At 39.1% G+C, this 24427-nt stretch overlaps 1 long non-coding RNA gene across 1 annotated transcript in view; it reads right to left on the bottom strand.

Annotated features, from left to right (window-relative positions):
• The window catches only part of LOC110217803 (uncharacterized), a 29065-nt gene extending 4855 nt beyond the window's left edge, over positions 1-24210 (bottom strand). Inside the window, exons 1-4 of the long non-coding RNA XR_002327144.2 lie at positions 24091-24210; positions 23551-23653; positions 21410-21537; positions 5519-6136 (exon numbers count right to left, since the gene is read on the bottom strand). This is a non-coding gene — a long non-coding RNA (uncharacterized LOC110217803). The remainder of the gene's footprint in view (positions 1-5518; positions 6137-21409; positions 21538-23550; positions 23654-24090) is intronic.
• Between the last annotated feature and the right edge of the window lie 217 nt (positions 24211-24427).

The following is a 24427-nucleotide window of genomic DNA, read 5'->3' as shown; positions in this document are numbered from 1 at the left end:
TATAACCAGCACTGCCCTGAAGGCACAATTATTAGGTCGAGCTGACTGCAGTCTTGAGGGGTCCTGAGCAGAGACTGGATCTGGGAGACATGAGGAGAGGAGATCTGAAAGCCCAGAGCCAAGATGGCCAGCTATTGTGAATCTCATTGTGCACAGAAACTAATTTCTCTCCTTTCGTCTTGTTTCTACATTTCAAACTAGGATATAGACAACCCTTCCCTTCTTTTATTCCCACAAGTCTGTGGTTGGAAATCCCCAGGGCACCTAAACATCTGAAAACTGGTTAGAGGTTTAGGAGATGAAGACCTGAGGCATGTGACTCCATGTGGGAGTATTTCATATATTACCTTTTGCTTTATTTGATTATATAATAACCTATGTAACCATAGCATACAAAGTCTCTAAATCCTGTAAATGAAGCAGGCTGTGAGCTGAGACAGGGAGAGGCCTGATGGGATGGGGACTCAGGAACTAGGTGCAGACAACAGGTTTTATATCTTAATATTTGAGCTATATAATATTTTATCTCCTAAATTCAGACTTAGCCAGTGAGTATTGTTCACAATCACTTAACAATGTCATCCAATCTGAGAATTTGCAGGCCGATTCACTCTGGTGGCCAATGTGGATACAACCTCTGTAATAATAATGATGATGATAGCATTTATATAGTGCTATCAGATTTTCAAAGTGCTTTACAAATATTATCTCATTTTTATTCTCACAACTCTGTGAGACAGATGCTATTATTATCCTCATTTTACAAATGAGGAAACTGAGGCAGAGGTTAAGTGACTTGCTCAGAATCACACAGCTAGTAAGTACCTGAGGGTGTATTTCAACTCAGATCTTCCTAACTCCAGGTCTAGTGGTCTGAGTCATCTACCAATCTACACAAACATGAGCTAAGCACTTCTACATTCATACCATTCCCTGCTGTCATGCAGCTTGCAATCCGGGGTGGGAGAATGACAGAAATATGTGTCTGGGCTACCATACCATCATTCAAGGCCCATCCCAAATACCACCTTTCTCTTCTCTAATGTCCCCTTCCACAAAATGACCTTTCCTTTTTCTGAACTCAAATCTTCCTGACTCCGGGACTAGAGTCTTACACTATACCACTTGTCCATTCCATGAATGAACTTGCAACTGCTCCCTTCCCTCCCCACCAAAAAGAAGACACGGCCAGGCTGATGGCTAACATAGAGCACTGCTGAGTTGATAAAGCAATACCCCTCCTTTGTCTAGGCTTAAAGAAGGCAGCACTCCAGTCATACAATCCGAGGGGACTGAGGGGAGAACTAGCATCATAAATGCCACATGCAAAAGACAAACTGATGCTCAGAGAGGCTAAATGATTTTTCACGGACACATAACTAATGTAGATCAGAGGTGGAATTCAAAGGTAAGTCTGCCTGACTTCCTATCTAAAACTCTATCATGCAACTTCTTGCCTGTTCTGATTTACCCATTATGATTTCCCTCCCACAGATACATTGTTGTTGAGTCACGTCAGTCATGCTGACTCTCCATGGCCCCATTTGGGGTTTTCTTGGCAAACATACTGGAGTCGTTTGCCATTTCCTTCTCCAGCTCATTTTACAGATGAGAAACTGAGGCAAACAGGGTTAAATGACTTGTCCAGGGACATACAGCTAGTAAGTATTTGAGGCCAGATATAAACTCAGGAAGCTAAGTCTTACTACTTTCAGGCTTGGCACTCTATTCACTGTGTCATCTACCTGTCACCTGCACAGAATCACAAATTAGTAGAGGGAGAACACAATTTAGAAGTCATCTAAATCCAACCTTGTCATGTTACTCACGAGGAAACTGAGACCTAGAAAGGTCTAGAGTTTTGCTTAGGGCTGCACAACTCATCGGTAGTGGACAGACCTCAGAAACCAAATCTCCTAACTCTTGGTTAAGTCCCTTAACTTCTCTGGTCCTAAATTTTCTCATCTTTAAAATGAGGGGATTAGATATGTCCCTCTCAACTTCTAATCTAAGAATTAATTAACCTACAGTTATTGATATACACAGTAACCATCTCATAAATTATCCTAGATTAGTTTACTCTTGATAGCTAACCTAACAATAATAATGGTAATGCTAATATTAACTAACACTTATATAACACCTACTATGAGCCAAGCACTGTGTCATTCTTGATTACCCATAATTAGGGTTGGCTTATTGGGGCTTTGTCCCAGTTTTTTTTTTTACCAAAACTTAGAGGACACCCAAGTTGAATACTTGTACTTCTCCAGATAGTTAGCAAGAATAAATAATTTTAAAAGGAAGAGATGAGAATACACATTCATGTAGCACCTACTAGATGCTAGGCACTGTATCAAGAGCTTTTCACAAATAGTATCTCATTTGATCCTCACAACAATTCTAAAGGTAAGTGTTCTTATTTTCCCCATTTTACAGTTGAGGAAACTAAGGGAAATAGAAATTGAATGACTTGCCCATGGCCCCACAGCTAATACATGTCTGAGATCAGATTTGAACTCAGGTTTTCCTGACTCCAGGTACATCAGCAACTACTACCACCAGCTGCCTTGGGAAGCTACCAGATAAATACCTTCTGTGACCCACCATAATAAGGACCTCCCTCTTCCACTCAGTTGAATTTGTCTTAATTATTTCTTGTACTATTTTCATATAATGATTAGAAAGTTGATTTTAGGCCATGCAGGGTCAAAATTGCTAGTTATAGTTTGGCTATCATTTACTAGATATGAGCATAGTACAAGAATACAAACTATTTTGAATGGTCACCCAAATTAAATATAACCAGAAAGATAAGCAGATTGCAAATTTGTTGAAGACAAACATTGTTTCTATTTTTTCCATCTTAATATTTTTTCATCTTCAGTGCCTGGGACATAATAAGCACTCAACAGACACTTGTTGTTTCATTGATTGAAAATAAATATGCTATGGGGCAGCTAGGTGGTGCAGTGGATAGAGCACCAGCCCTGGATTCAGGAGGACCTGAGTTCAAATCCAGCCTCAGACACATAACACTAGCTGTGTGACCCTGGGCAAGTCACTTAACCCCATTGCCTATCCTAAAAAAAAGAAAAGAAATCTGCTATAACTTGCACATAGTAGGCATTGAATTTTTTCTTTGAATAAAATTGCTATTTCAAAACGATGAGGTCTATAATTAATTTAAAAGCCCAGTTCAAATGATGTGCAAATTATCCATCTTTTTAAATTATCTTTATTACAATCTCCCTCCTCACCCTATCTATATTGTCATAATACCAGAGAATTAGATATATGAAGTACAGCTGTTAATATTAATGCTTACTCACAAAGACTGAAAATAAAAGTTTAGCTTTAGGGTTTGAGATAGAGGAAGAAAAGGAAGGGAAAATAGAAATTACCCCTCCACAATCCCAAGTTCATGTCCCCTATTCTCCATCCAATTGGACTCTAGAAAAGAAGGTGGGTAGGAGAAAAGCAAAGACAATGGAAGGGGTGGGAGGGAGGAGAGAAGAAAATAAAAGGAAAAGAGTCAGAATAATCATCTTTTTTTTTAACAGACTTGAGATTCTATTGGCATAAAAATAATAACATCAAGAACAGTAATAAAAGCTAACATTTATATAGTGATATAATATATAGAGAGATATGTCTATATAGATATAGATAGGTAGAGAGATAGATAATTTTGATTGAGCCTCACAAAAACCCTATGGGGTGAGCACTCTTATTATACCCATTTTACAGATAGTGCCTTGACCCAGGCCTCATAATGTCTGAGGCCCTCCCTCTCCAATGCAGAGGAGTACTGATCAGTAGTTTATAGCGTATGGAGAGTTGCCTGAGGAACTGAGAGACTGAGCAATTTTCCCAGATGCTCACAGTCACTATGTGTAAAAGTCAGCATTTGAACCCAGGTCTTCCTAACTAGGAAGCTAGCTTTCTATCCATTATACCCTCACAAACATCATAACTCCTTACATTTGCATAGCACTCTACAATTAGCAGAGTTCCTTTACCTCCATATTTTACTTAATCTTCACACCAATTACGTGAGATAGGTTTAAAATTACTCAGTTATTATTCTGTTAGTAGACAGAAAAAAAGTGTTTTAATATCAAGTATAACCAACCTAGAATCAGTTGTATTTGGTGTTTACCAGAAATGAAATTCAGTAGTCAGTGGTAACAATCCTGTCCAAAAGGTTACATCTTTCAGCAATTTAGAGATTCATTTCGCAGCCAACTTCTCCTGGAGGCCCAACAGGATACAGTTAATAAACTAACGCTCTCTATAGGGGCCTTCTTTAATAGAAGGGGCAGACATCTGGTAACACCTAACCCAAGTATTTTTCCAGCTGAAGTTTTCTCTTCCATGTTATACATTATAGCACTTTGGGGCTTCAAACTGTCAATAGTACAAGAACTGAGAGGATTCAACCCTCTTTCTTAGGGAGAAAAAAAGAAGACTGGCAGTATTATAAGCACCTCTGTTAAATGTCTTTCTGTCTAACCAAGAATACAACCTTATTCCTTCCACGACAGAACGTCAACTCTGCCTCTCTTGAGTCAAGGAATTAAAGCTTCATGCTCTGACTTTAACCACTGATGTAAAATATCTCTACTATGGTTATTATTTATTTTTTTAATATCATTTTGAAATGTTATTAAAATGTTATTTGGACAAACACCAAAAAACATAAATATTTCCATATATAAAGAAAAGAAAAAGGAGATTATAAATGAAGCCATGAATTTCTATTACTTATTGTTTGTTTTGTTTTAAAGAAAATAATGAATTCAGTATGTTAGTTTAAAAATCATTCTGGGAGGCAGCTAGGTGGCGCAATGGATAAAGCTCCAGCCTTGGAGTCAGGAGGACCTGAGTTCAAATTTGGCCTCAGACACTTGACACTTACTAGCCTGTGACCCTGGGCAAGTCACTTAACCCAGATTGCCTCACCTATAAAAAAAAATTGTTCTGGATCTCTTTTTCAACTACCTTTTGTTCTCTGAAAGGCATTTTTGACACTTTTTTTTTTAGTTACTGTTTGTAAAGCACCTAGCAGAGTGCCTGGAAAACAGTAAAGTGCTTCATAAAAGAGCTTAATCCCTTTAGAACTCTTCTCTCTTCCTCTTCTTTTATTTTTGATATCACTATCATTTTCCTTACTCTTTCCTTAAAGCTCTTCCCCACCCCCACCTCCCCAAAACCCTCTCTTATAACAAATAAGGATAGTTAAGCAAAATAAATCTATATGTTGGCCATGCAAATATATGTGTGTGTGTATATATATATATGTATATATATATATACATATGTATGTCAATCATTCTGCACCTCTAGTCTATCACCTCTATGTCTGCAGGTAGGATGCATGTTTCATCATTGGCCCTCCAGAATCAGGGTTGGTCATTGGACTGATCAGAGTTCTTAAGTCTTTCACAGTTATTTGCCACATTGTTCGAATATCAAATGAACGCTTGCCTAAACAACTATTTTATGGAGAACTCACGCAAGGATGGTGTTCACATGGTGGTCAGAAGAAGGACGCTCTTGAGATCTCTCTGAAGAACGTTGGAATTGATTGTGTAACATGGGAGAGACTGGCAAAGTCTCTCACACCCAGCATGGTATGCACACATCAAAGAAGGTGCTATGTTCTATGAGCAAAGCAGAATTGCAGCAGTTCAGAAGGAATGTGAGATGCACACATTTAGAGAATCCACCCCAAATATTCACCCGGACTATTTGTGCCCAGCATGTGGTAGCGTATTGCAAACTCATACTGGTCTGATCAGTCAAGAGTGATGTCATCTGGGTCCTCTTCAAGAATGAAGGATAACAAACAAACAGCTTTACATATTCAGTGTAAAAATTACTCCATCACTTGCCCTTCTCCTCTACTTACCTCTTCCTATGGGGAGTGGGGAGGAAGGAGAACACATGCACATGCACGCGCGTGCACACACACACACGTACACACACACACTCCATTCCATCATGCTGCTGGTCTTCTCCCTTGGATGTTTCCTGTCTGTAGGTGAGGTAGAGAAATACTATTCCATCAGCTCCCTTCATTGGTCTCCTCATCTGAGCTGCCTAAGACCTTGAAAAGAGTACACCGTGAGACCTGTGGGGAAATTGATAACCTCCATGAACTCGTTCCTCAATGATTAACAGGCTCCCACCCCATAATACCCTTTCCATCCAAGTGATTCTGAACCACTGGATGACATTATTCAAACACCATTCTCAATCCCCCCAGTACCTCATCCCCCAACTACCATCCCTACCATGTCCTGCTATACTACTTACTCCTTCCACTGTGGTTTCTGGGATTTGCTTTTATCTTAAGTCTTCTTTTCATACTTCTTTCTTCTGAGTCTCAATGAGACTTCCCAATTATACTGCCTCCCTAGTCTGCTTCAAAGATCTTCACAACCTGATTCCCTCCTACCCTGTTAGTCTTCTTCCACCTTACTCACCCCCTTATACTCTGTGATCCAGTTCACTGGCCTCTGCGCTATTCCTTGATTAAGAAAACTGCATCTCCTGACTCTGGGCATTTTCACTGGCTGTGCCCCATGCCTAGCGTTTTCTCTCTTTCTTCATCTCCACTTCCTGTATTCCCTGGCTCCCTTCAAGTCTGAACTAAAATCACACCATCTATAAGCAGCTTTCCCATTCACCCTTAATATCAGTGCTTTCCCTGTGTGGATTACCTCAAATTTATCCTGTATAAATCTTGTGCATATACAGTTGTTTGTATGTTGTCTCCCCATCAGACTGTGAACTTGAAAGCAAGGTGTTTTATCTTTTGCCTTTCTCTGAATCCACCCCTTTTATCATCTAGTTTATATTCAGATACCACTATTTTTTTCAGCTATTCCCCAATTAATGGACATCCCTCTAGTTACCAGGTCTTTGCTATAACAGAAAGAGCTTCTATGAATATTTTTGTACATATGGATCTTTCACTCAATCTTTTATCTCTTTGGTATACATGCTTCATAGCAGCACTGCTGAGTCAAGGAGTAAGCAAAATCTAGTGACTCTGGGGATATAGTTCCATATTTCTTTTCAGAATGGCTAGAGTCTAACCACTTCCCTCCCTTTCTCTTCCCTTCCCTTCCTTTCCCATTCACAGATCCATCAATGGTGACTATGGATATTTCTTAAAAGATTTCTTCTTGAATTGAATGTGATCTAGCATCTGTCCTTGAAGCTATTCAATATATGAAAGAAAAAAATCCAATGATCATCTGAACTTCACATTTACCTAGATTCTCCGAGCTTAATTCCTAGAGTAAATTAAACTATATAAAAGAAAGTACAGCACCTGTATTACTTAACTTCCTCCTAGGAACTGCATCACTGACTTCAAATTTAATAATGTATCTTGCTTTGGGAAAAAAAAATTGAAATGAGATCTCCTGGTTGAACAGTGTTTCAGTACATGAAAACCATACTTGGACATATTAAATGTCATCAAGTTTTTTTAATTTAGATTAATATCTATTTTATACTATGGTCATTTCCAGATTCATCCTGACTTACAGTGAACCCTCTCTTATAACAAAGAAAACTGCTGAACAAAACATGATATGACATTCCCCTCTTAAAGTCCCCCCACCTGTCTTATATTTCATCATTTTTTTTCAGGATAGAAATCATTCATTGCAGTTAATCTAAGTTTACCTGTTTTTCATTCATTATTTAAAATTTCCATTATTCTAGTTACTATAGATATTGTCTCCAGGTTCTCTTCAGACTGTGATGGAGATATCCTAGGACCCTGAACCCAAGAGCTTTGGGAATAGCAATGTCTCCCCAAACCACCATATCTGCTTCTAGTCTCAACCCCTACTACCATCATTAAAGGGAAAAATCATTATGAAGAAGGGGCCACCTTCCTTACCATTCTTACAACTGCTCAACAATCACCATGAGCACATGGAAGTAGCAGCACCACCCTCATTTACAACAGGTTCTACATTTCTAGACCAGCCCTCACAGCTAACATCTGGAGGAGTAACTCTTAGAAAAGACGTAAGCCATTCCCACCCACTCTACACCAAATGCCACCCACAGGGTAGGCATGCCAAGCAAGCTAAAATAGCAAAGAACCTTTAAAGGAGAGGAAAAAGGAAGCATGTGCTAGGCAAACCAAACCATCACCACTACCTTGACCATCATCTCTCACACACCAAAGGAAACGGCCCAGGACCCTGAACTCAAGAACCTTGGGAATAACAATGCTTCCAGCACAGTGCCTGCATCCATCATCTTGGTTATGAAATAACCCCTGTGGAGATGCAGTATAACACCCTATCCATGCTATAGCCACAGCTGCTAAAGACCCAGGAAAGAAAGTTCTTGCTATCAACATCCTTGATACTGTCAAATAGTTCTGAAACTGACATAATTTTATCGATGGAAATGGCATTAAAGAAAAAGACAAGCTTTGCTGCTGAACCCTAAGGACCTCAGGACTTTTCCATTTGCTTGTAGGTGAAACTTTCCCTATGTATTGTCTCTGCCATTAGAATGTGAGCTCCTTGAAAGCAGAGACTATCTTACTTTTCTGTTTTTACCACTCAGTGCTTAGCACATAATCATCACTTACTAAATGTTTTTTACTTATTTATTCATTCATTCATTCATTCCTGGTTCTGCTCACTTCATTCTGCAACTGTTCATTCAAGTCTTCCTATGCTTCTCTGAACTCAATGTTTTTTATGCCAGAAGCAAACAAGAAATTACTGTTCAAGTTTATCCATAAAAAAAAAAGAATGTGGTCGCTAAAGAGAAACTGATATATTTTCCTTTGTCAGAAAATGAAAATTATGTAAGCTTATGTGGTCAACTTGCTTAGTCATACTCCAAGAGGAGCTGGGTGAGCCCCTCACTCTCCTATTATCTCTTGGACCAGATATGAATTCTCTTTGTCCTGGGTCCTCATTGGCATTTTTTTCCATCACAAACTCAAGTGCACAGCTTTCTTGCAGCAGCATTAAGGGTCCTTAAGTTGATACCTCAAAAATAACAGAATTCTTGCATTTTAATTGGCCATGGTCTATAAAAGTAGGACTCTTAAGAAAGAGGTTAGAAGGAAGATCTACTGAAAAGGACACTAGATGATCCAGAGGGTTTCTCATGAAGGGAGAGTATGCAAAGATATCTGAGAAGTTCTCAGAGGGAAAAGAAAACAATAACAACAACAACTAAAACACAGAGGATAGAGAAATCCCCAGGACAAGAAGAATAAAAGTAGCTAAATCACATCTCACGGAATTTAAATGGCCTAAACCTCTATATAAACGTCTATAGCTAGATGTCTCTGGTTAGAGTGTTGGGCCTGAAGTTAGGACAACTTGAATCCAAATCCAGCCTCAGACACTCATGAGCTGTGTGACCCTGGGCAAGTCACTTAACCTGCTTTAATAAACCAAAGAAGGAACCAGCACACTATTCTAGTATCTTTACCAAGAAAACCCTGGGGTCACAGGGAGTTGGACATGACTAAAGGACTGAAAAACAACAACAAACTTCTACCTAAAACGTCATAGTTGGTGTTGATAGCATGTGTATTATCCATTTCCCATTTTTTGACTGTCACTTGCTGGACTTGTTTAAATAGTTCAGGATTGAGTTGTCTCAATCAGGTGCTCTAACATTTTCCCTATTATCATTCTTCTTTCTTTTTATTAATTCTTTTCTTAGTTCTTGGTAAGTCGCTAGTCTGAGTGTATGGAGTAGTGATATACATTGCTGTAGTCATGTGTATATTGTTCTTTTGCATCCTCCCTAATTTTATGCAAGTCTTCCCATGTTTATTCATATTTGTCATTCCTTATAACCAGTAATATTCCATTAAATTCATATACCTAAATTTGTTCAGCCATTCTCCAATCAATGGATACATTTTATTTTCAACTTTCACTTATCACAAATATGCTATAATGAATATACATTTTGATACTTGGTATGATGGGGTTGTGGGATTCATGCTGGACCCCTAAAAGGAACAGACCATGTCACTGAAAACAACCCAGTCCCGGATCACTGGTGCCTCTGCCCAAGGAAGCTTGATTACTTAATTAGCTTACTTGACACCCTTTAATCCCATCTAGACCCTTTATCTATGCCCCCACCACCACTCCAGGCTATTTACTACTCCTTAATCCCATCCAAATTTCCTTACTGTCATTTTCTGTATAAAAGTACCAATCTTACTCCCATTAAATTAGGCAGACTCACTAGGAGTCCTTCCCTCTTCTATTGGTGTTACAATAGTGAAGATTTACTAGAAATCTTGCCCGTCTAATCGGTGTATAATAAAACCTCACTACTCTAACTAAAAGAAGGCTTGAATGGCCAAATTCTTTTGAGGCAGACCCGCCCTGTACCCTTGCATTTCAGGATTCCTAGCACCCCAAATCTACAACAGGTACATGTTAATAAAATCAGCATGGACACTCAACAAATCTCTGATCAGTTATCGTGGTCATTGTTAGTGGCCTAAGTTCAAAACTGAAGGGTCCTTTATGCTAGCCGCTAATAAAATAACTGTTTCGTAGGAATGTACCTTTCAAAGCAATTTGTTTGAGTGGTGTTTGAAAAGTATCAGCTGGGGAGTCAGGGCCAAGATGGTGGAGTGAAAGCAGCGACTTGCTTAAGCTCTCCCCCAAACCTCTCCAAATACCTATTAAAAAATGGCTCTAAACAAATTCTAAAACAGCAGAACCCACAAAAAGAGAGAGTGAAACAAATTTCCAGCCCAAGACCACCTGGATGGTAGATTGGAAAGGTATATCTCACCGTGCAGGAAGAGGAGCACAATTTGGCATGGGCTCAGCAGGCCGCAGCAAACCTGGAGCAGGCCTCAGAGGACTGAATAGCAGGCAGCTATGGTGCTTTCCAGACCTCTCAACCCACAAATGCTAGGGACAACTTAGAATGTCAGTGGGGAAAGTCTGTTTCTGTGGTGCTGAGAGAGGAGAGTGGGGTCTCAGGTCCAGTTCCCCGAGAGCATGGCCCTGGGGTGGTGGCTGCCTCCTGAGTTTCCAGCCCACAGACTGAGGGAGAATCAAGTGGCTGATCAGAGGGGGATTGCAGGGATCTCTCTACTGGTGAAGGATTCTCTTGCTTTGCCTGTGCTTGGATCTGGGTCACAGTTCTGGGTGGCAGTCCTGGGGTGAGGAGGAGGGCTGACCTGGTGGAGCTTGTAGTGTCTCTGAAGAGGATATCTTCCTCACAGTTCCAAGAAAGAAAAGAGTGCTTGTGGTCACTCACAGACTAGAGAACAGGCCAGGAAAGGAGTAAACATCTCGCCTTTGATCATAGCACCTTGGAGGAACTGAAAATGTACAGGTCCCTAGAAGTATCTCTGAAAACAACTGCACAAAACCCCTGAAGCTTGGGACAGTACATTCTCCACACTGGAAATAGACTCCTACCTTAACAAAAAGTTTATAACTCAAGTAATTGGCTGAGATCATGAGCAAGCAGCCCAAAAAGAGTCAGACTATATAATCTTACTTTGGTGACAAAGAAGATCAAAACACACAACCAGAAGAAGATAGTGAAGCCAAAGCTCCTACATCCAAAGCCTCCAACAAAAATATGAATTGGTCCCCTGTCATGGAAGAGCTCAAAAAGGATTTTGAGAAGCAAGAGAAGTAGAGGAAAAACTGAGAGTGATGCTAAAGGAGACCCCAAAAAATACTGAAGAAAATAACACCTTAAAAAATAGCCTAACCCAAATGGCAAAAGAGGTCCAAAAAGCCAATGAGGAGAAGAATGCCCTAAAAAGAAAAATTGGCCAAATGGAAAAGGAAGTCCAAAAGATTACTGAAGAAAATACTTCCTTAAAAATTAGAATAGAGCAATTGGAAGCTAGTGACTTTATGAGAAATCAAGACACTGTAAAATAAATCCAAAATAATGAAAAATTAGAAAACAATGTGAAATATCTCATTGGAAAAACAACTGACATGGAAAATAGATCCAGGAGAGAGAATTTTAAAATTATTGGACTATCTGAAAGCCATGATCAAAAAAAGAGCCTAGACATCATCTTTCAAGAAATTATCAAGGAAAACTGCCCTGATATTTTAGAACCAGAGGGCAAAATAGAAATTGAAAGAATCCACCAATCACCTCCTGAAAGAGATCCCCAAAGGAAAACTCCTAGGAATATTGTAGCCAAATTCCAGAGTTCCCAGGTCAAGGAGAAAATATTACAAGCAGCCAGAAAGAAACAATTCAAGTATTGTGGAAACACAATCAGGATAACACAAGATTTAGCAGCTTCTACATTAAGGGACCAGAGGACATGGAATATAATATTCCAGAGGGCAAAGGAGATAGGATTACAACCAAGAATCACCTACCCAGCAAAACCGAGTATAATCCTTCAGGGTGAAAAAATGGTCATTCAGTGAAATAGAGGACTTTCAAGCATTCTTAATGAAAAGACCAGAACTGAATAGAAAATTTGACTTTCAAATACAAGACTCAAGTGGAACATGAAGAGGTAAACAGGAAAGAGAAATCATAAGAGACTTATTAAGGTTGAACTGTTTACATTCCTGCATGGAAAGATGATATTTATAACTCATGAGACCTTTGTCAGTATTAGGGTAGTTGGAGGGAAAAAATTATATGTATGTAGATAGATAGATAGATATAGATATAGATATAGATATAGATATAGATATAGATATAGATATAGATATAGATATAGATATATAGATATATAGATAGAGGGCACAGGGTGAGTTTAAGATGAAGGGGTGCTATCTGGAGAATAAAATAAGGGGTGAGAGAGGATTATACTGGAGAAGGAGAAAGGGAGAGTAGAATGGGTAAATTATCTCACAAAAAAAAACAGAAAAGAAAAGTTCTTACCGTGGAAGGGAAGCTGGGGAAGGTGAGAGGGAATGAGTGAATCTTATTCTCACAGGATTTGGCTTAAGGAGGGAATAACATACACACTCAATTGGGTATGGAAAGCTGTCTTGCCCTACAGGAAAATAAAGGGAGAAGGGGACAAGAGAGCAGGGGGATGATAGAGAGGAGGGCAGATTGGGAAAGGGGGCAATCAGAAGCAAACACTTCTGAGGACGGACAGGGTCAAAAGAAAGAATAGAATAAATGGAGGGATGAGATAGGATTAAAGGAAATAGAGTTAGTTTTTCACATGACTACTATGAAAGTGTTTTGCATAACTGCACATGTATAACCTATATTGAGTTGCTTGCCCTTTCAATGAGGGTGGGTGGGAAGGGAGGAAGGGAGAAAATTTGGAACCCAAAGTTTTAAAAAGACACATTTTAAAAAAAAATTTTCACATGCAACCGGGAAATAAGAAATATAGGAAATGGGGTACAGAAATCCATCCTGCCCTACAGGAAAGCAGAAGGGGAAGGGAATAAGAGAAGGTGGGGGAGAGATAGAAGGGAGGGCAGACTTGGGGAAGGGATATTCAGAATGCATGCCATCTTGGGGTGGGGGAGGGGCGAGATGGGGTGAAAATTTGGAACTCAAAATCTTGTGGAAGTAAATGTTGAAAACTAAAAATAAATAAATTTTTTTAAAAAGTATCAGCTGTGTCAAAATAAAATGTGCCATATTTTTTTCAAGAATGTGGTAAATATATGGATTCCCAATTTTTTTCAACTTTTTCTGTTGTGTTTTGTCTTGCAAAAGAGAATAGCAGAAGACAACATTCAATGGTGATTAAATCCCATAGTCACAGTGAGTGTTTTGGGTGTGGTTTTAATAGATGAGGCAAAAAAAAAAAATCTCATTAATAGCTCCTTGATGGGAAGATGATAATTTATTTAACTGATCTGAGTTTTCTTCCTTTTTCTGAAAAATATCTAAATAAATGTAGTTGAACAGTGTTTATCACCTGAAATGCACCATTTGAAAAAAGAAACAGGAAAACATATTTTTAAACCATAAATTTCCCTGTATTCACCTCTTGCATAAATAAGTAGTCCCAGACTTTGCAAGAAATATTAAAGTTCATTTAAATTGCAAATCTGACCTTATTAAAATGGCTTTCTCAGAGAGCCATAAACAAATAGTGTGTGTCGGTAATACTGCCAAACAACAGAATACATTTTCAACCAGCTCTGTAATTAAAGTGGAAAAATATCATTTTCACAGTTCAGAAAAGCTTAGAAATGGAAGAAAGCAACCCAGCTTATGACAATATATTGGAGAATGCGTCCATCTGGAAGGTCCCTTTAAAAATTCCTTAGTACAATTACTCTTTCAAAGTCAATATAAATTCTGATGAACAGCTTGAGCACGTTATTATACTCTTGCTAATTTAATGTGTTTTGAAGACTTTTCTTCTACAGCTACGACATTGCCTCTTAATGTTTGAAGCACAGCCATTAAGATTTACTATGTTTAGGGGTAAGAATAAAAATGGAACAATTAAGAGGAAGCTTGTATCTTCAATGGATAGGAAGAGCTAATAAATTTCAGAATTAAAAGCCAAACAGATAAGCTGGGCTTGTTTCTGGGTTTATAGAAAATCCATATTTGAAAGCATATTTAAATCAGTATATTGTCAGCAAGCAAATTGTTTCCTTTTACTTAGAAAAATAATCCAGGTTACGGCAGGCCGCACAAATCCAATGTAGCAGAAGGAAAACTTGACTTCATTCTTGCTGAGCTTAGCAACTATGGATTTATGGCCAGTTGGGTCCTCATACTCTGCTTCTGTGCACACATACAATTATGTTATTGAGTTTACAAAGTGCACAGGGCAAGAGGAAGAGAGAAAGAGGGGGGTAGAGTGAGAGAGTGAAAAAGAGAGACAGAGACAGCAAGACAGAGAGAGAAACAAAGGTAGAGTCAGAAAAGAGAGAGAGAGAGAGAGACAGAGGGAAAGAGAAAGAGAGAGAGAAACAGAGCAACAGAGACAGACAGAAATGCCACTAACTGGAAATGAACTCAGAGCTTTAAAAAAATGAACTAATGTATAATATACAGGAATCACTTTATACCTCTTCTCAAAACTTTTGTGTCCTGTTTAAAAGAGGTGCTATATGAGGCAGAGAGAGGGAGTGTTTTTCAGGTATGGCTTAAAGCAAAGGCACATAGACAGGAAATGAAGTAACATGAATGAATGAAGCATTTATTAAATGTTTACTATGTACAAAGCACTATGTCAAGCAATAGGGATGCATACTTGTGTGTATATATATATATGTATATATATGCATATATACTAATATATGGGTACATATACATATATGTACACACACACACACATATATATATATATACATATATATATATGTAAGAATGTACTTGGCTCTCAGAGAGCTCATATTCTAGTGGAGACAACACATACAGAAGGTTTCAGCTACAAATCAAATGGAAAATTCCCATGATCTTTCCTTAGGGTTTAGTGGCAAAGCAGATGATAATGCCTCTTTAAATGTCATTTTCACTGATAAAATTATATTAGTTTCTGATTTTGAACCAACCAACAGTGCCAAAGACTTTGGTGACAAGAATTTTATTTCCTAGCTCTCCAAAAAATGTGGCTGCTGCTCCTACAGGAGCAACTGCCAGGGTGTATCTCCACAGGGGCTGCTTCCCAGGATAATGGCTATAGGGATTGGGCTGGATGCATAGCTATTGCAAAGGTTTTTGTGTGAGGAAACAAAGGGCAGTTTGCCTGGATCACACACTGCAGGAGGGGGAATAAAGACCAATGAGGCTGGAAAGATAGTTTGGAAAAGGATGTGAAAGGCATGAAAAGATAACCAAAGGAGTTTATATTTTATCCTCAAAACAATAGGGTGGCACAAGAGTTGGTCTGAACTTAAGGAATATCACCTTGGAGTGGGGAGAAACGAGAGATAGTAAGAACAATTAATAGGCTGCTGTAATAATACAGACAATCAGTAAAAAAGTGATGAGACCCAACCTAAGTTGGTAGCTGTATCAGTAGAGAAAATATGTTGGTTGTGAGAGATGTTGTCAATGAACGGCAAAATTTGAGAACTGATTAGATATTCGAGGTAAGGAAGAGTGGGGCCTCAAGGATAATGCTGTGGTTACAAATTTGGGAGGCCTGAAGAATGGTCGTGCTTTTGACACAATCAGGGAAGTTTAGAAGAAGAGTGTGTTTAAAGGAAAGACAGTGAGATCAATTTTGGACCTGTTGAGTTTGCATTGTTTCCAGGACATTTGGTTTAATGACCAATAGGTAATTGGTGATGCAACACCATCAAACAGTTGATCAGAAAGGGAATCTCAAAGCTACTTGACTGACACTTCCATGGTGAGGATTCACTCTCCAGGTCACTCACATCAGGGCTCCTTTCCAAGGCACCTCCTGACCTGTAGCTTCTCTGGTGCTTGACCCCCTTGCCCTGCCCCCATGCAAAGACTACTTTTTTCTTCTTTTGTGTTTGCCTGCCTCACCACCAGTTCTGCTTGGCCACTGGTTCCCAGTACAGCTGTGAGGTGACAGTGAGAGGCAGCTCCCTTAGCCTTCCATGACAAGCTTTCTCCATCTGTTATCCTTTCTCTTCAGGCCATGTTCTGAGATGTCCACCTTCCCCTTTACTTCTCAATCAGTCTGGCACCAAACTATGACAGATTCAGAGCAGCTCTCCCGCAGCTCAGTGGGGATTTCTGCCCTCCAGCTGACATTGTCTCCAGCATCCGGTGATACCCAAAGGGTTCAGGTTTACTTTGCTGGATTTTTCACTCTTTAATTTCATGCCCAGAAAGCCTGGGAAGATATATGAATGGCACTCTCCAGAAGGTTGGGGCCAGATGCCCATTCACAGGAATGTACTGTGCAATAGTACAGAATAAAGTTTTATGAACAAAAGACTAACAGAATAAAAATCTTTGATTGTTCAACCATGAATCTCAAAGATGTAGGTAAATCCTCAAAGTGACTTACAGCCCCAGTTGTAAGAATTTCTCTAGTAGAGTCACTATTACATAAGTCTATCTCTCAGACAATGAGGCACCATGTTAATTGAAAGAGGACAGGTAGCATTGCTAGTAGCATCTTCCCTTCTCTCCACCTTCCTGCAGGTCCTCACAGCTTCACAGAAAATGCTGAACCTGTTTCTCAAATAAGGCCACAGAATTTTCGTGAATTTATCCAATTCTTCAATGCCATCTCCTTGGTTCAGAATGAGAGCACGAAAAATGTTGGGTTTTTTCTACTCTTCTAATTGCTGTCTTCTCTACAACTGGAGGCAGTTAGGTTCAAATATTTACTAGTTTTGTGACCCTGGACAAATCATTTAACCTCTGTCTGCCTCAGTTTCCTCAACTGTAAAATGGGGATAATAGTAGCACCTATCCCTTAGGGTTGTTGTGAAGATCAAATGAGGTAATAGTTGCAAGCACTTACCACAGTGCCTGGAATATAGTGGTCACTTTATAAATACTTGTTCCCTTCCCCCTTCCCCTTCTGCCACCTTGTTCCACCTTTCCCTCCTTAAAAGCCCCTACCTGTGCAGTGGATAGAGCACCGGCCCTGAAGTCAGGAGGACCTGAGTTCAAATCTAGCCTCAGACCAAACACTTGACACTTACTAGCTGTGTGACCCTGGGCAAGTCACTTAACCCTATTTGCCTCAGTTTCCTCATCTGTAAAATGAGCTGGAGAAGGAAATGGCAAGCCACTCCAGGATCTTTGCCAAGAAAACCCCAGACGGGAGCCTGAAGAGTCAAGCACAACTGAAAAGACTAAATAACAACAACCCACTGCATCTTGGGCCCTTGCCACTTTCTTGACCTTTGTCTTGCCGCTGGACTTTGATGATTCTGGAGGAAAGAGTGAGGCAGATGACTTCATGCACAGTTCAAGACATCACCCCGTGATACCATTGGTCCTCTTCAAAAACAAAGGATGAACAACAAGACCCCAACACACCCCTACCTAGAACTCAACTCTCTAGCTTCTGCCCAGAAGCCCCACACCCCTGATTAGTGAGAGTTCTCCATAACTAACCCAATCCAGACCCCCAATTCCTATCACTCTCTGGCCATCATTATACCATCCTGTCACCTGGGTAAACCCTCCCCCTTTCCACCTACAGTTTTGGCAAATCAAATGGAGAACCTTCTATTTCCCAGAAGGCACTATCCATCAGTTGCCCCGTGGCTACACTTCCTATCCACGTGAAACACCTCTCCCTGGCCACCACCGTTCCCTTATATCCTAATAATATAAGTTCTCCTTAAGGACAGGGACTGTCTTGCATTTGGATTATACCCTCAGCACTCAGTGCCTGGAATATAGTAAGTGCTTGCTTAATCAATGAGTTTTCATTCTTTCACCTGGGAAATTATGACACATCTTGCATTAATTAGTGAGTGGAATAAAATGAAAGATTATTTTAAAACAAACTCAGTGTGGAGAGGAAGACTATGTTCCTTAAAATTCTTAGGAAATAAAATTTTCTATTTTACTGAATGTAGACTCAGGGGGAATATTTTTCCAAATCATCAGAGAAATATATCTGATTCTTTACTGTCCTCTCAAGGCTACAGAGCTTGCTGTTCTCAAACCTGTATTAATTAATAGGGTATTCGAATTTAGAACTATAAGGGAGTTTAAAGATTATCTTGTCCAATTTGCTCACTTTACAGAGGAGGAAACCAAGGCCCCAGAAGTTTAAATAACATGCCCAGGGTCATAGGATCAGACAGATTCTAAGGAGTTGAGGCAAAGTTTGAGTGCAGGTCACCTGACTTTAGATCCAGTGCTCTTCCCCCTACACAGGACAATTTTTTGGCTTCTCATTTTCCACTTTTTGTAATTGATTAAGATGGGGAACTCTGGAGATGCTGGTATTTTTTCAACTCTACAATTCAAAGACAGGATGAGTTTTTGTTTTCTTTGTTAGAGCTGGGGAGAAAATAAATATTAAATGAAAAAAATTATATAGCACACCTCCATTTCCTCATGTACAAAAAAAGCATTTTAATACGTAAATATCTTACAGAAGTAGGGAACTATGGGTGTGTAATGCAGCACATGCTGAATGACATATTTCTTTCTTTTTCAATCTTGGTTACAAGGGATGACTCTAGAGGTGTGGGATGATAGCAATAAAAATAAGATTTTAAAAAGAAATGTAATTAGTGTAATATATAGCAATGCTAATTATTTTATTTTGGAGTGTGCCAGCTGATTGATTGTGATCAGTTGGCTTGTATGGAACTTGACCTGGTTGATTATGAGGTTGGCAACTGAAGCCAGTTCTACTCTCCCTCTCCATGGCATTTCTAACATGGATCAAGGCATGACTGAAAAGAATCTCTGCCCTCTTCTCCCCACCCCAACTCATAAGCAGCCACTACTACCTACCTCTCACCCCAGTGATTTACAATATCAGTATTCCCTGCTCCACTTAATGTCTTGCCCTGTCACCTCCCACTCCAGCCCTAAAACCAGACCAGTATAATCAGCAAATATACTCTTGTCTTCATGTTAAAACTTCTGTGACATTAAAAGTAGGTCCTCCTCCAGAAAAGGCTGGGGTCCCTTTGTTTAGTCCAATTCTAAGATGCTAAGAGTCACCTTTAAGCTAATGGGACTCTCCCTTAAAACCCCCATAGAGGGTGATTGGGAGAAGAATGGTGGAACAGCTACAGAAAGGATAAATCAGATTCTTCCCGGGTGCTCTGCATTCCAACAAGGATCTTTTACTCCTGTATCGTCTTCATTTCCCCATTCTCTGAATAACACTAGTTAAAAGGACATTTTAAAAAAGGGTAAACTCTGATAACAACAGTCAAACGCTTTAGGCATTGACTCTTGTTTGAGAACAGCAAGCTTTGTAGCCTTGAGGGGACAGTAAAGAATCAGATATATTTCTCTGATCATTTAGAAAAATATTCCCCCTGCGTCTACATTCAGTAGAGTAGAAAATTTTATTTGCTAAGAATTTTAAAGAAAATAGTCTTCCTCTCCATACTGAGTTGTTGTTTTTTATTTTTTAATAACTCTTCATTTTATTCTACCCACTAAAAATCCCCACTAAAAGATGTCTATCAGATAAGGTTCTGGCCTAGTCAACAAGCTAACCTGGAAATATCTACTATGTTCTCTGCAAAGTGCAAGGCATGACGAAGATAACCAGAGAAGGAGAAGACAGTGCCTTCCCTAGAGAAGTTCTTAATCCACTTGGGAAGAGATGTACCACATATGAAACAGTAAGAAGACAAAGTGTAGCAATAAATATGCAGGTCAAATTGTATGAAATAGACTATAAATGCAAAGAAGGAAATGATTAATTTGGGATGAGGCTGGGGGAGGGAAAGGTCTTTATTGGGAACATGAAAGCTTGCCTGGGCTAACAGGCCGTGTTACCCAGTGGTTAGAGAGCTGTCCTTGGAGTCAGGAAGACCTGAGTGAAAGTCCTGCCTCTCAAACTTACTGAACAAGTGACCTTGGGCAAGTCACCTCTCAATTCCCAAAACAAATATGTAATGTTATAAATTGTAGAGATGTGCTAGTCTTCAGTGGTATAGGAAACTTTCTTACCAAGTTCTCTGTGCCAATGAAATCACAGGTCCAGTCAAAACATACATACATGTATTCCAGGTATCAATGAGGGAGACATGAAAGGCACTATGGTATATAGTGATGGCACCTAGGTTGTGCAATAAATAGAGTGCTAGCCCTGGAGTTGGGAAGATCTGAGTTCAAATCTGGCCTCAGACACTTACTAGCTGTGTGGCCCTAGGCAAGTCACTTTAACCCTGATTGCCTTTTTTTAAAAAATGATGATAATGATGATAGCATTTATATAGCACTCTAGGTTCACAATTTTTTAAAAACAAATATTATCTCTGTTTATCCTTACAACAATCTCCATTTTACAGATGAGGAAATGATGACAGATAAAGGTTAAGTGACTTGCCCAGGGTCACACAGCTAGCATCTGAGGCCAGATTTGAACTCAAGTCTTACCTGATTCCAGGTCCAGTATTCTATCCATTATGCTGCCTAACTAATACTTAACTTACTTAGTGTGACCATGGGCAAACATGGTAATCTCTCTGTGCCTTACTTTTCACATCTGTAAAATAGAAATAATCAAAGAGGCATTGTGCATAGTAGGAAAAGGTGTTGGATTAGGAGTTAAGAGAGCTTATGTTTTGACCATGGCTCTGATACTTACTACTTCCGTGACCATGGGCAAATCACAACCTCTCAAGACCTCATTTTCCCCACCTGTAAAATGAGGAGAATGAACTAGATGATCTTTCAGGTCCTTTCTAGTTCTAAATATAAGATTTTATGTTTCTGTATTGAAATACCTGTTGGGTATTGACCATGTACAGAAAAATGATATAAACAAAGGACCACTCTTGTATCTCCAACCCACCTACACACTGTGCCTTGTAGACAAGGTCCACTTCCCATCGGCTTGATTTTATCAGGGGCCCATCTGTACGGCAAGCAAGGGAGATCTCTACAGATTCTGTAGCTTTTCTTAGAGATTCAGGACAACACCTGTGAACAAGACACATTCACTAGCCTGATGTTTCCCACCTAAGTGACCTTTAACCATGTCCCCCTTCCAGTGAAAGAACTCATTTTTCTCAACTGCAATTGTTTCATCTGCAATGTGACAAGATCAGGCTGAAGCATCTCTATAGTCACTCCCAGCTTTAGATTCTTTTAGAATAAAATTTTGACCTGTAGAAGCAACAGCTGTGCTGAAAGCATTACATAATAGGATATTGACATCATCGAGAAGAGGAACACTGCTGAAATAGTATCAGATGGCTTTCAGAGTTATTTTAAATGGTACTGGCAAAAGTTTTACAAAAAGAGATGGATTCACACTAAAATTATACGCAGCTACCTTGAAGGTTCTTATGCCTCAATTGAAAAAAACAATTAGGATCCACGGCAAATGCTTAAGGAGTCATTTTAGTCACTCTTTTTTTTTTTTCAGCCACATCTTACCCTTTGTAACCCCATTAAAGGTTTTCTTGACCTCTCCAGAAAGATACTGGAGTGATTTGCCATTTCCTTCTCATTTTACAGATGAAGAAACTGAGGAAACAGGGTTAAATGATTTGCCCAGGATCACACAGGTGGTCTGAGACCAGATTTGGACTGACAAACATGAGTCTTCCTGACACTAGGCCCAATGTTCTATGCTCTAGGCCCACTGCACCACCTCACTGCCCAATTAAGGAGTATTGTTACTAAAATGTAAGAATTTAAATTATATTTTTCCTAATCTTAAAATTAAAGCAGATTAAGGTAGTGTGACATAGTGGATAAAGGGCTAGCCAGGAAGACCTGGATTCAAGTCCTACCTTAGACACATAAAGGCTGTGAAACCTAGGCAATTCACTTACCCTCTCTATGCTCTGAGGCAGTAGTGTCAAACTCAAACATTAATGGCTGCCATGGATCCATACATAAGGATCCCTACAGGTCACATATTGATTTAATTTTAAAATGCAATATATTATTTATGTTTTATTATATTTTTATGTATTTTGTGAAATATTTCCCAATTGCATTTTTAATATGGTTCTGAAAGCACACAAGAGTGTTCCAGGCCTTGTGTTTGACACCTCTGCTCTTAAGTCAATGAGAGAAATGACTATTAATAACCAACAAGTTGGGGAGATCCAGAGTTCTCCTCTTTCCAAAGTTCTCATTTCAAAACTCATCCTCTGAAGGCTGAATTAACTTTTTCCTCAATCCCATAAGACCTCACCCAGTCTTACAAGAAATTTCATCTAAGGTAGGGAAGTTCATTATACTCTGCTCTGGTTTGGGTGTGGATAAATTCCTTGAATTGATTGCCCAAGGCTAGGGGTAATTCAGAAGTAAATGACATAATCAAAGTTCATTAGAACAGGTCCAGGCCTTCATTGTAATATTCATTCTCTTTCATTACTTGTTAACCAATCAGAGTTGATTGCTACCCTCGGGAACACCCACTTTTTGAAGGGCATAGAAGCAATGTGCCCACTCACCATGATGATTTTTGGCATTTGAGAGTGCCACTGACTTCTCTTATTAATAAAATGATATCATTATTAATAAAATGTTAAAACCATGTCTCTTGAACTTTTTTAACATCACAAGCAACTCTCTTATTATAGATGCACAGAAGGTGCTGATCTACATTGATAGAAAGAGTTGTCTCACCCAAGAGTTGTTTATATCAATGAAATCACAGGACCGGTACTTATTCTAAGATTAAATGTCAAATTATTCCATGAAGTGGGAGGGAGAAGAGGAACACTTCTTCAGGATGCCCAGGAAAGAAAGACATTCATTCAGCAAAAATGCAAACATATATTGAGTGCCTACTATGTGCAAATCACCATGCAAGGGACTGAGGAAAATATGAAGACAAGTAAAACTCAATGCCTGCCCTCATGATGCTTATAATTTAGTAAGAGATAGTACATCAAGTGCACAAGTACTAGGATGCACAATAATGTGGTAAGAAGGAAGGAGAGATCACAACAAGAATTCAGAGGAAACACTCACCTCTATCCAGGGACCACTGGGAAAGGCTTTACAGAGCAGGTAGTGTTTGAGTTGAGCCTTGAAGGTCAAGTCTCTTCATCTTTCTAAGCTGCAATTTCCTCATCTATAAAATGAGGATAATGATATTGATATATAGTTTTTTGTGTGTGAAAAAAGCACTTTGTAAATTTCAAAACTGCATAAATATGAAGAGAGAAAAATCAACTATACCAATTCCAAAATAATTATACATGCTTCAAAGTTTGCAAAGTGCTGTAAAATATCTCATTTTATCTTCTCAACAATCTTGCAAAATGTGACTTGCCGAGCTTCACAGAGCTAGTCAGTCTCTAAAGCAAGATTTGAACCCAGGTGCTTCTGATTCCAAGTTCAGCACTCTAGCCCCTATACCATCTAGCTGCCTTGAATATCAATACCCCAACCTGCTGGAAATGCTTTAGTGTAGATGACACCATGAAGTAGCATGAAATCGATTGATTCCATAAATGCTTTCATTATGTGCTCATTCTTTATGATAATATCTTTGGAAACAGATCTTACCATTTATAGGCAAGGACTTCCTAGTGTCCTCCGTCAGTAGCACCCCCAGCTCCAAGTAACTCAATAATCATTGCCAATAATTGCCAGTGCAGGGCAATCTTAAGAAATAACTTCATCCTTAAGCCTAGATTAGGAGAAAAAAAATGAGATGAAATCAAGGGGCTACAAAACCTTAAAACCAAAACATTGAAGAATCTTTGGTCATTGAAAATCTCCACTTAATGAAACTCCAAATGTTCTATGTAGTGAAATGGAAGATAAAAATAGTACTGATGCCACAAAAATTTTTGAAAAAGAGATGAACTGAGCTAGAAATTTCTAAAAGCCCTTTCTGATT

This window comes from Phascolarctos cinereus, unplaced genomic scaffold (genome assembly GCF_003287225.1).
Source record: "Phascolarctos cinereus isolate Bilbo 61053 unplaced genomic scaffold, phaCin_HiC Scaffold_3;HRSCAF=262, whole genome shotgun sequence".
NCBI classification, from domain to species: Eukaryota; Metazoa; Chordata; class Mammalia; order Diprotodontia; family Phascolarctidae; genus Phascolarctos; species Phascolarctos cinereus.
The sequence above is the reverse complement of the archived record's forward strand: the minus strand, read 5'-3'. Positions and strand labels throughout refer to the sequence as shown.